The 9,381-nt window shown below is 46.7% G+C and overlaps 1 long non-coding RNA gene across 1 annotated transcript; it reads right to left on the reverse strand.

Moving 5' to 3' along the window:
* Positions 1-694: 694 nt before the first annotated feature.
* On the reverse strand, positions 695-8,376 carry LOC112413604 (uncharacterized). Its single transcript, XR_003006007.1, has 3 exons — positions 7,738-8,376; positions 945-1,146; positions 695-731 (listed from the first exon to the last, which is right to left on the reverse strand). It is a non-coding gene; the product is annotated as an uncharacterized LOC112413604 (long non-coding RNA).
* Positions 8,377-9,381: the final 1,005 nt, after the last annotated feature.

Consider the following 9,381-nt stretch of genomic DNA (forward strand, 5'->3'; position numbering starts at 1 on the left):
GCAAACCATCTTTTTTTTTTTTTTTTTTTTGCGGTACGCAGGCCTCTCACTGCCGCGGCCTCTCCAGTTGCGGAGCACAGGCTCCGGACATGCAGTCTCAGCAGCCGTGGCTCACGGACCCAGCCGCTCTACGGCATGTGGGATCTTCCCGGACCAGGGAACGAACCCGTGTCCCCTGCATTGGCAGGCGGACTCGCAACCACTGCGCCACCAGGGAAGCCTGCAAACCATCTTTTAAACAAGAAACCAGGCTAAAAATAGGCCATTTGATTTAAAACACGGTATGGAAAAGAAATAGAAGAAAGATAATTCTATAGCATTTTTATCAGAAAATGAAAACACGTGTATTTTAATATCCTCAGGCAGATAGTTAATCTGATATGGAAAATATAATAAAAATAAAACAAAAACCAGAAAATTTTCTTCTCCTTTTTTTAAAAATATTTATTTATTTATTTTTGACTGCATTGGGTCTTCGTTGCTACGTGTGGGCTTCCTCTAGTTGCGGCGAGCGGGGGCTACTCTTCGTTGCAGTGCGCGGGCTTATTGCGGTGGCTTCTCTTGTTGCGGAGCACGGGCTGTAGAGCGCAGGCTCAGTAGTTGTGGTGCATGGGCTTAGTTGCTCTGCGGCATGTGGGATCTTCCTGGACCAGGGCTCTAACCCGTGTCTCCTGGATTGGCAGGTGGATTCTTAACCACTGCACCACCAGGGAAGCCCCAATCTTCTTCTTCTGAGTTAAGAACAAAAATTCAAAGAACTCGTGAGTAATCCCTGAATACAAATGCTGTTAAATGCAGAAATATGCAGAGAAGCGTTCCTATTAGAACTAATGGACGGTTCACTGGTAAGTTTCAAATTAAAATATGAAGGGGGGGAGTGACCACATCACTGAAGGGTACCCATAGCTCCAGCCTCGACTGAACGCTATACACTGTGTACTCACATTGAGCATTTGCGGTATGTTCCGCACACGTAAACAAGTCCACGTGCTTTTAGAGGAGGTCCAAGGCCTTGAGCTTGGTCATGGAGAACAGGATGTTAATTGCAGTGTTGTTTTCTATCTCACAACCGGAAGTCTCCCACTCACATCTCTGTACATTCAGCATTGTGGTGCCCGAGAGAACCTGGGTTTGGTGCATCCTCAGCTGTAAAGGAGGGTGAGGGGAGCCACCTGGGCAGGTGTTGTGAGGGTCAAGGGAAGGGACAGAAAGCACCCAGAGAGGCCATCGGCTTTCTTAGGTTCCCCTACTTTCAACAATTTAATGCCTTTTCAAGTCACACCTCTGTGTTTTGGATGTTTTTATACTGCATTTTCTTTCTCTTACATATTATAGATAAAAAGGAGACATGCCTTCTGCCAAACGTTAGGTAGATAGCTAGTGGGAAGCAGCTGCATAGCACAGGGAGATCAGCTCAGTTCTTTGTGACCGCCTGGAGGGGTGGGAGGGAGAGAGACGCAAGAGGGAAGAGATATGGGAACATATGTATATGTATAACTGATTCACTTTGTTATAAAGCAGAAACTAACACACCATTGTAAAGCAATTATACCCTAATAAAGATGTTAAAAAAAAACACTTTTCCATTTAAACTTGAAAAAGTTCCCAAAAGACCCCCTACATCAACCACCGAAGCTCATTTGGCAGTAAAAACAATAACATTCAGTGGACAACAAGAAATCTAAAACAATAGTTGTTTTAACAAAAAAAAAAAAAATCCAGCAGCTAATTAGTGTCTTTCCTGTTTGAAAGAAGGTGGTGGGAAGTGGACAGAAGACCTTATAGGAAAGACAAAAAGAAAAGGAAAAGAAAAACAACAGTTTCCAGTTTGACAATCAAGCTGTCTTCTGCATCCATTTCATCCCAAGATGACCAAGCCAATGTGGAGGCTTTTTCCTCCTTCCCTTTTCTTTTCATGAGACCGATCACAACCAGCACTGCAGATTCCATCGAATTAAGGAATGCTGTTGCCTACATGTGTGAATGAGCTGTGAGTGAAGTACTGAAGCAGAGGACACCTAAAGTGAAACGTCCTCATGTATGTCCACGTGGCTGAGCAGCAAGTTAACCTTTCATACGTGTGCTGAAGAAGAAGAGTTGGGTTTTATTTTATTTACTTTTCCCTGGACTGTGTTGACTGACTATCGTCTACAAGTTCAGGCTACTTTTTGCTGAGGATTAATGCACTGGGAGAGCTGAGAGAACACCGAACAGTAGAGCTGTCTTTTTCTTGACCAGTTCACCTTACTTTCCCAAACTCTCAGCCTTTCCCTAACTCTTTCTCCTTTTTATTGTAGTAAAATGAACATAACACAAAATCCACCATTTGGATCATTTTACAATTCACTGTACCATTCAGTGGAATTTACTACTGTCACAATGTTGTACAACTATCACCACTGCCTAGCTGCCAAACATTGTCATCAACCAAGAGGAACCCTACACCCATTGGAAGGAGTCATTCCCTATCTCCCTCTCTTCCAAACCCCTGGCAACCACTAATGTATAATATTTTCCGTGTGTATGGATGTGCCATTGCTGGACATTTCGTATAAATGGAACCATACAATAAAAATACAAAAAAAGGAGACATGCCTTGTTTAGTTTGGCTTTAGAGAAAAATCCCAACATTGATACATACTAGCAGTGAGAACTGGGGCAAAATATGTAATCCATCTAGACCTTTGTTTCCTAATCTACAAAATGAGATAATACCTACCTTATGAGTTTGTTGTGAGGACTGGGTTTTATAATACATGTAAAGCACTTAGCACTATACCTAATGTTTAATTAAGTCCTCAGTAAATAGTATTAGATGATACTTTTAAATGGTTTTAGTACAGCCTTTCCACAATTACATGGTGGCATATGAAACTACTGACTTTTAAATTTCCCATAAATCAACAAGTTTAAAATTAAGTTTATTATATTAAACTAAATCCAAATTAATAAAGAGCTGCTGAGTTTTATTTCATTCATTCCTCCTTCAACAGCTACTTAATTATTGAGGGTTTTCTACATGCCCAATACTATTTTAGGCATGAGGTCAGAGCAGGGAATAAGACAGGTAGGTACAGCCCCTCTCCTTACAGAGCTTACAGCCTAGAGGGGAGCAGATGATATACTAATAAATGGTGTACGGGGTAGATGCTGGGGAGACCAAAGGAGGAAGCGTGTGAAGGGCTGGGGAGGAGAGGGAATCACAATTTGATGTCTGAAAGGGAGGGCCTCATGGATGAGGTAACATATAAGCAGAAAACATGAAGGCTCTGGGGGAACAACCCACATAGACGTCTGGGCAAGAGCATTCCAGGCAGAGGAGACAACACGTGCAAAGTCCCTGAGGCCAGAGCCTGCTTGGTGTGTTCAAGACACAAGAAGAGGGCCTATGTGATCAGAGCCATGAGACTAGTGGGGGTGGGGTGGGGGAGGAGAGCATCAGAGGAGAGATAGAGCCCTGGGAAGTGATGAGAGGAAGGGTTCTGAGCAGAGCGTGGCCACCCACCCCACCCCCATCCCTGGCTGCTTCAAAGGATCGTTCTTTTTGTTTTTATCTACATTTTAATAGGTTCGCTCCAGCAGCTGTGGGAGAGCAGACAGCAGGGAGGCCAGTTAGGGGCACGTGGGTGAGGGGGCAGCACAGTGGGCAAAGGTGACTCTGAAGGTGGAGCCAGGGGGACTTGCTGACGGCCAAACGCGGGCACGAGCGACAGAGCGAAGCTGAGGACTCCAAGGTTTTGTCCTGAGCAAACTGCCGTTCGCTGAGGGCGCGGGTTTGCTGAGAACGTTGGATGTTTGGGGTTTATTTTGTGAGTAGTAAGAAACCTAATAGGTGTTCAAGTAAGAGATATCAAGGAAGCAATTGTATACAGAAGCCCAGGCAAGAAGGAGACCTGGCAGCATCAACTTTACCAGATATTTAAAGCCCTGAGACTGGATGCGATCAATAATGAGGCAGTGAGTGAGGATAAGAGATCGCGGCCTGAGGAGCAGGCAGCACCCCTGAGCTGGGCAGACAGAGTGGGAGTCCTCGGGGCCCAGTGAGGAAGGGGCAGAGCTGTGCAGAGAGGGGGTCCCTTCATGCCTTCATCTATGGACCCACACAGGCCTGCGAGGAAGCTACCTGGGGCCAGGGGAAGGGTCACCTGCGGAGAGTGGAGGGGAGACTCCCCAGCACCCACCCAGGGCCCAGGAGAGCGCCTAAGTCCAGAACCACAGTGGGTCCTCAAGTTCAAGGACACTGGGTGGAGTCGTCAGAAGGTGTTGGCCTCAGTAATGGGGCAAAATGCTGCTCTGGGCCCCCCACAAAAGCTTAAAAACAGGACCCGAAAGCATCAAACTCTTTCCAAATAGCTTAACTGTATCCCAGAACAAAGTACAGCAATACTTACATATATAAACAAAGTAAACTTCGCAATGTCTGGCATCCAATCAAAAATTACCTGGCATGGAAAACATTACTCACAACAAGCAGAAAGGCCAACCAATAGGAACAGCTTCAGAAATGACTCAGATGCTCAAATTAGTAGAAAATGACACGAACACCATTATTAGAACATATTCCAGAGGTTCAAGATGCGAGAGGTGAGACCAAGCACTGAACATGGTACACACACACCAAGGTGAACTTCTAGAGACGAAACTACGATATGTGAAGTGGAAAATACACTGGATGGGGTTAACAGCGGATGAAATACTGCAGGAAAGATTAGTGACTTTAAAGGCAGGGCAATGGACATTATCCAAAATGAAACACTGAAAGAAAGACTGGCCAGGAATGAAACAGAGTAGCCGTTAACTGTGGACAAATTCAAGTGCCTGATACATGTGTGATGCAGTTACCAAGGCAGAAGAGAGGGGAGGGGCAGAAAGACTATCTGAAGAAATAATGGGTGAAAAATTTCCAAATCTGATAAACACTATAAATTCACACACACACATAAAACAAAACAAAGAAATGTAATGAAACTGGAGGACGAAAACCATGAAGAAAACCACATCATAGCACATCATAATCAAACTGCTTAAATCAGAGATAAAGACAAAATCTTAAGAGCAGGCAGTGATAAAAAGACACCGTGCATACAAAGGAATAAAGATAAGAATGACAGCAGACTTCTGATCAAAAACAACATAAGCCAGAAAACATTTTATTAGGGGTAAAAAAAAAACATTAATTTAGAAATCGAAACTTAGCAAAAATATCATTCAAAAACAGAGATAAAAAAATATTTTTTTAGGGCTTCCCTGGTGGCGCAGTGGTTGAGAGTCCGCCTGCCGATGCAGGGGACACGGGTTTGTGCCCCGGTCCGGGAGGATCCCACATGCTGCGGAGCGGCTGGGCCCGTGAGCCATGGCCACTGAGCCTGCGCTCCGCAACGGGAGAGGCCACAACAGTGAGAGACCCGCGTACCACAAAAAAAAAAAAAAAAAAAAATTTTTTTTTAGATATACAAAAGCTGAAAGAATTCATCACCCACAGACCTGTGCTTCAAGATCCACTGAGGGAAGTCCTTCAGGCAAAAGGGAAATGACAGCAAGTGGAGATGTGCATTCACACCTAGGGCTGAGGAGTCCTAGATATGCTACCTATGGGCTCAATATGAGATGTTGGGTCTTATTGTTTAAACCTATTGAAAAGGGAATTTGCTGGAAAATGTGGTAAAAACATACAGTGGAATATACAGGAAGGAGATTCTGACACTTGCTACAACATGGCTGAATCTGAAGGACATGATATTCCGTGAAATAAGCCTGTCACCAAGGACAACCGTTGTGATTGCATTCACATGAGGTCCCCAGAGCAGTCAAATTTACAGACCGAGAAATGGAAGGGTGGTTGTAGGAGGCAGGGGGTGAGGGGAATGGGAGCGGAGGGTGCAGAGTTACATTTCCGCAAGATGGAAGGAGTTCTGTGGATGGAGGGTGGTGATGGTCGTACAATGTGAATACGGGTGACCCTTGAACAGTGCAGGTTTCAACTGCGTGGGTCTAGTTATACATGGATTTTTTCCCATAAATACACAGTGGACTCTCCATATTCATGGGTTTCGCACCCACAGATTCAGCCAACCACGGATTGAAATTTCTCTCTGTGGTTGGTTGAATCTGTGGCTGTGGAACTACGGAAACAGAGGGCCAACTGCACCATGCCATCCTATCTAAGGGACTTGAACATCCATGGATTTTGGTATCTGCAGGGCCTGCTGGGACCAGTTCCCCCACGGATACCAAGGGACTGAATGCCTCTGAACGGTACTCTTCAAGTCAGATGGTTGATGGTCAGTTTTATGTGTATTTGACCACAATTTTACAAACAGAGGGAATTGCCTGCTGAAAGCAAAAATAGTAACAGCATATGTGGGGCGTATGAGAAATATGGGGGTAGAAGATCCACAGCACCACGGGTGGGGAGAATGGCGGTGAGCTGCTAGGAATGGAAGGTGGCCAGTGGTGAGGCGAAGACCCTGTTATAAACCCTAACGCCACCACTCAGATAACCTCACAAGCAGTTATTCCTAATAAGCACACAGCAGATAAAATAGAATCATAAAAAAAAAAATGCTTCTGTCCACCTTAAAGGCCTGGAAGCAGTGACACCCCAGTCGTAGTGACCACAGGTGCACACAGATACCAGAAATTATCAAAGCGTGTGCTTTAAATTTCAGTTATACTTCAACAAAGTTGTTTAAAATAAAAGCGGGATGAGCTGGCTGCACAGGCGAGACCTCCTGGGCTGGGGGGGATGTCACATCTCTCCACGTACCCGCTTCTCTCCTTCTGCAGCAGTGACGACATTGTGCGCTCTGACATTAGGTGTGGCCACGTCACTTGCTGTGTCCCGCAAAATGTCAATGAACGTGATTCTATCAGTTCCTGAAGGGATCCTCACGAGCTAATGCACGTGGTGCCCAAGAGACAGCAGGAGCATGTGTGTAGCTGAGACTTGGGGCACCCTGGGTCTACCAATGCCAAGTGGAGCTGAGCCTCTGCCAGCATGAGTGCAGCAGGCAGTCTGAGTGAGAGATGGACTGCATGTATGTTGGGACACCTTTGTTACTACAGCTAACTTAGCCCATCCTCACTGAATACCCCGAGGTCCCATTACAGTGGAAGTTCTGTTTGGCACTAGAAGGCAAACCTGTCCGGTGGCCTCCGAGGTCTCTTCCACCTTGAAGACATGAGTTACAGGTCACAGGTGTCAGCAGCCTGGGTGTCTAACTAAGGTTCCCTTTCAAGCCTCCACCGACCTGTGCAGAGCTCGGTGCCTCTCACAGCATCACCCAGGTATTGCTGAGTCCCCGAATACTCAGACACAAGTTGGCTCCTGTCTCCCACCTCCTTCAGTTAATCAAGAAAAAACACAGTGACACAGAGACTGTGACCAGTGCCCCCGCCAAGACTGCCTCTGCCAAGGATGCCACGTCCCTTTGTTCCCAGTGTCACCGCCCCCCAGAATGTCAGGGTCATGCTGGATTCTCATCCCGAGCCCTTTCTAAGGCTCCCCTCCAGGGGACCAGGCCGCCGTTCTAGGTCTGACCCTTGTCTAGGAGCCCATCTGTCCCCACTGGTTCCTCCAGAGATACAACGGCCCCTACCCATGTGGGCCTCTGCCAGTCCTGGGGTATAGGACTCCTTGTGAGGCTGCAGCCCCTGAAGCTCCTAATTGCTCGTTAAATGTGACACACTGCCAGGGAGCAAAAAGGAAAGTACCAGGTGCTTCCAGGCCCCACTGACCTGAGGAGGGGTGGGCAAGACCTACTTTCGAAGAAATCCTTCTCCCTTCATTTCCATTAGACAAATTTCCGATGTGCCTAGGATTTTGGAAGGCTCCCCTGAAGAGAAAGGAGAAAATAACTGGAGAGAACACAAATTAATTTTGCAGTAAGTTTCCCTTCCACACAATCAACGGTACCTCAGAATCAAAGCAGTCTCCAAGAATATTTAGGAGAAATGTATTTTCTCTCAAAGATCTAACGCTGCTGAGGTGCAAATCATCTTTCACATTATTATTCAAGGAAGCTGGGCTCCTTCCCACCTCAGCTCTTGAGTACTTCCCTTTCAAGTTGTGATATTCGGCTTTGTATTTGCAAACTAGAACAAAAATGGCTTCTCTGGGTGGTTTTTCTAAAACAAATAGTCTTTTCCATAGGCCTATCTAAGTATTCGTTTTCCACAGTAAAGAAAACTGCTCTCAGCTTTGAAACAGTCGCTGAATTTCCATCACTCTGTCCAGGTTTCACAAATCACGAGGTCCAGTTTCGATAACTCAGTGATTCCTTTCTTATGATCCACAGAAGTTCCTGACAGGAAGAAGCCTTAGATGTAAAGAATGGGATCACTGTCTTTCTTCTGAAATAGCTCTAATCAGAGTCAGTCTGCTATACACAGGAGTGCAAATCAAACCTGACTTGCACAAAGCCAGATGAGAAAACAAAGTGTCCCAGCGACTGAACAAGGGATATATACAAAAGAATTCCAGGAAATTACAGTTCTCACCACATTTCAGGATGGGGCCTCCTCTGTGATTTAGAAGCAAGGATATCTCTTTTCTGCTAGCATCAGACAGAAGAGTAAAATGCCGAGCCAGATAGCCTTTGGAGGGGAGGGGAAGATCTCGGGAAGGTCTGATGCCAATTTGGAGGACAAAGCCACATGGGCTTGAATAAAATGCATTTCCTGGCATTTTCCCCACCATCCAAGTCGCTTGGGAGCTTAGCCAGGGCCTATTTTTAGTATTCTACTGTGTCTTTTGAACAAGGTTGGGTCTTATGAGATACCACGTGGCCCTGGTCATGCTCCGATGGAGGAAAATCCCAACCAAAAATCTCTTCTCAGTCAACGTCTATCGCTGCATTTCCAACAGAAGGGGATTCTGAATTCAGTTGTGCTCCTTAAGTCAAAATATTCACCAACGACTCGTACCCGTAAAAATGCGTCCGCGGCTGAGAGCCCAGAGATGCTTCCTGCCCAAAGGCCACATTCCCTCAAGTGAGGTGCAGGGTGGCCAACGTCTACAGTCTTCTGGGGACTTTTTGGAACAGGTACGTCCTAAGCTTCTGTCAGTTTCCCCCAGACGCCAGCTCGGCCCCAGCGGCGACGGCCCCGGCAGGTCAGCCTGCCTCCCCGCCCGCAGGGCTGGCCTCCAGCTGGACACCTGAGGCCACGCACGGCCTCCTAGTTACACATTCACCCCGTCCCCGGGTTGATCATTCCGGCGCGGAGGAAGTCCTTCCCCGGCCGAGCGCCCCAGATGACGACGACCAAGCCTTTGGCAAAGCGCTGCCTTCCTCGCCAGTGCAGGCACATTGCCTCCTCTGCGCGAGAAAGGACCCCGCTGCCCCAGGCCCTGTGCCCACCCAGTCCTCCCCAGCCCTGTGG

The sequence above is a fragment of the Neophocaena asiaeorientalis genome, unplaced genomic scaffold (assembly GCF_003031525.2).
Source record: "Neophocaena asiaeorientalis asiaeorientalis breed wild unplaced genomic scaffold, Neophocaena_asiaeorientalis_V1.1 scaffold369, whole genome shotgun sequence".
NCBI lineage: Eukaryota > Metazoa > Chordata > Mammalia > Artiodactyla > Phocoenidae > Neophocaena > Neophocaena asiaeorientalis.